Here is a 3,373-nt window from a genome sequence, read left to right as displayed (position 1 = left end):
AATGCACAGTCACGACTCAGTCCCAACCCAAACTGGTGCAAGGCAGGAAATGGCCGGTCCATTGTCTTGCAGGAGATAAGCCGGTTAAGCAAGATCGGTTTGTGATCGAAACCCATTACCTGCTCATGGGGGCCATCAACTCAGGAAATGACAGACATCCAGTAATCAGCACCCATTGTCTCTCCAGATGCAAGGCCTGGGAGCGGGAAAATAAAATATAATTTTTCACAAAGATTTCAAAGGCTACGTGGGGTGGGGAGGTTGTCCAGACAGATCATCGGAATCAATCCATCGGTCTGTATTGGCAGGAGGAATGATCATGGGACTTGGGGAGAAAAGGAGCCGCTTTGCAACAAGCTCCATAACAGGAGGAAGAAAGTTCTGGAAAAATCCCAGGGAAAATGCCAGGGAAAATCCCAGGAAAAGTTCAGAAGAAAGCCCAGGAAAAAGCCCGGGAGCGAGACGTTCAGGAAGAAGCTGCAAGCAAGACAACGGGCAATCAGGGTGAGCATATTGCCTGCGCCTACACATCCACAAGACCACTTAGCTGTGTGAGGGGGTGATTGTAAGTCCCAACCAAACCCAAGGGGTTTAGTGCTGGGGGGGTCCTGTGTTAGTTTATTTCACGGGAGGGTTCTTTTATTAAGCCGTGGTAACTTAGCACGGCAGGGCTTATTGGACAAGCCAGGGTTGTACTGTTTTGCACTGTTTATGAGTGGTGTTGCTAATCTTATTAAACACAATACGGTTGAGACCGAAAAGCATGTGTGCGAGTCTGATCTGTCCATATAATCCCTATCGTCCAGAACTTGTAACAGGAGGTGCATTTTCGGTACGCCTGAGAAAACCACCAACAAGCACCCCCTCAGCATTACCTCTCCCACTGCGCGGCACTCCCTCAGTCCTCCCCCTCAGACAGTGCTGCCCCTCCTACAGTGCGGCACACCCTCAGTACTGCACCTGCAACAGTGTGGCACTCCCTCAGTACTGCCTCTCTGACAGTGCAGTACTCACTCAGTATTGCCCCGCTTAGAGTGCAGCACTCCCTCAGGACTGCACAGTAATGGATGTCTTTATTTTGCACTCAGGTCCCTGGAGTGGGGCTTGAACCCACGATACAACATTGCATCACTGGATGCCGCACAGTCTGAGCTGTGAGTCATATCCCGACCTCAGTTGGAACAGCTAACTCAGAACAAACAACAATAGCAACTTTTATACAGCACCTTTATACAGCAACTCCCCGAGCGCTTCACAGGAGCGTTATAGAATAAAGATTGACAGCGAGCCACGTAAGGAGACATTGAAAATTGCAGCTCAGTCAAATTGTGAGGGAAATTGTCAGTGCTGTCTTCATACCAAAAGAGGGCCATGTTGGTTCTGAAAAGACCACGTTTTTTGACAATTTCTGTAAAACTCAATTGATTGGTTTGTAAAACCCGTTTGTACCAAACCTCCAGTCAGGTTTGCAGAATCATCTCTCGTTCCCCACATGGCAGGGACTATGGTTCTCGTATTGGACTGTAGCCACCTAAGGACTGATTTTAAGAGTGGAAGCAAGTCTTCCTCGATTCCGAGGGACTGCCTATGACGAAGGATGGGAAAGCAAATTGTGAGGAGGAGAAAATGTACAAAGGGATATAGACAGGCGAAGTGAGTGGGAAAAACGTTGGCAGATGGAGTATAATGTGGGAAAATGTGAGGTTATCCACTTTGGCAGAAAGAATAGAAAAGCAAATTTTTTTTTAAATGGAGAAAAATTGGAAACTACTGCAGTACAGAGGGACCTGGGTGTCCTTGTGCATGAAACACAAAAAGTTAGTCTGCAGGTACAGCAAGTGATCAGGAAGGCCACTAGAATGTTGGCCATTATTGCAAGGGGGATGAAGTATAAAAGCAGGGAAGTCCAGCTACATCTGTACAGGGTATTGGTGAGACACTCTGAGAACACCCCCCCGATCACCCTGGTCCCCACCGTTCCACACAAGGTCAGCCCCCGATCACCCGCCCCGGTCTCCCACCCCCCCCTCACTCCAATCCCCTAACGACCCCCGACCCCCACAGGAGCTGGAGCATCATCGTGGCACTCTCTTCAGGCCGCCATGACAGGACTGTAACAGTCACACACACACACCTACAGGCGGTGCTGGGTAACAGTCACACACACACACACACACACACACAAACAACTACAGGCGGTGCTGGGTAACTGTCACACACACACACCTACAGGCGGTGCTGGGTAACAGTCACACATACACACACCTACAGGCGGTGCTGGGTAAGCCACACTAACACTCAGGGACATGTACACGGTGATACACTGACTGCTCCTCTCCCTAAGCTGAGGCCTCACTCGGTACAGTTTTGTGCTGCTGCCACGAGCCACATGTTAAGGAGAGAGAATGCAATGTTGTGCCCCCAGATTGCCCCCAGCAGTCAGCACAGAGTGCACAGTGCGATCCCACTATCGGGGCTGCCCCAACACCCCCCAGTGTGCAGAGTGAGAGACAATGCTCAGACTGGGAGGGTTTAATCCCAGCAGCTTTTACTGTCTCTGTGTTTAATCTTGTGCACTCCAGGGGTTCGAGGTCAAATTGATCGTTTTAAAATGAATGATAATTGGCTTTGAATCAAATCTCCTGCTGAAGTGCCATTGATTGACAGCCCACCCAGCCAATCAGGACAGACACTTACTGAAATGCAGTCAATCCAGCTGAGGGGGAGGTGGGACATTTCCAAAGCACTCGCCAGACACAGACTGAATATTCTTCATGTTTATTGCCTTTTACAGATTCACATTTACAGAAACAAGACTTGAATAAACAGCCCAGCGAGAGTGAGCTGGAGACATTCACTGGGAGAATGCAGCTTCATTAAAACAGTTGTGGGGGTTTTCTCCACACCGTGAGAATCCTGTCCCTTTAAACGGGGACTAAACCTTGAATTGTAACAGCAGGGTGAGCAGGGAGGGGGTCTGCTTACTGAAGCGGCACTTCGCAGTTTAACATTAGTTTTACTTTGCTGACAGTCTTCAGCATCTTCGAGAGATTTTACTTGGCAGCACGAGTCAACACTGTCCCATCAAACCCTCCCAGGGCAGGTACAGCACAGATTCGATACAGAGTAAAGCTCCCTCTACACTGTCCCATGAAACACTCCCAGGGCAGGTACAGCACGGGTTAGATACAGAGTAAAACTCCCTCGACACTGCCCCAATAACGTGCCTTACCCCCTGACCCTCAGATGCTTTCCCTGACCCAGTCCCGAGAAGGAAGAGAGGAGAAATGCAGTGCTGACAATGACCTTTGGCCTCCCAGCTCACCCCCTGTTCTATTTAAAGTTGTGTCTCCCCCGGACTGTCTCTGACACA

This window comes from Pristiophorus japonicus, chromosome 8, assembly GCF_044704955.1.
Source record: "Pristiophorus japonicus isolate sPriJap1 chromosome 8, sPriJap1.hap1, whole genome shotgun sequence".
In the NCBI taxonomy this organism is placed as follows: domain Eukaryota; kingdom Metazoa; phylum Chordata; class Chondrichthyes; family Pristiophoridae; genus Pristiophorus; species Pristiophorus japonicus.
The sequence above is the reverse complement of the archived record's forward strand: the minus strand, read 5'-3'. Positions refer to the sequence as shown.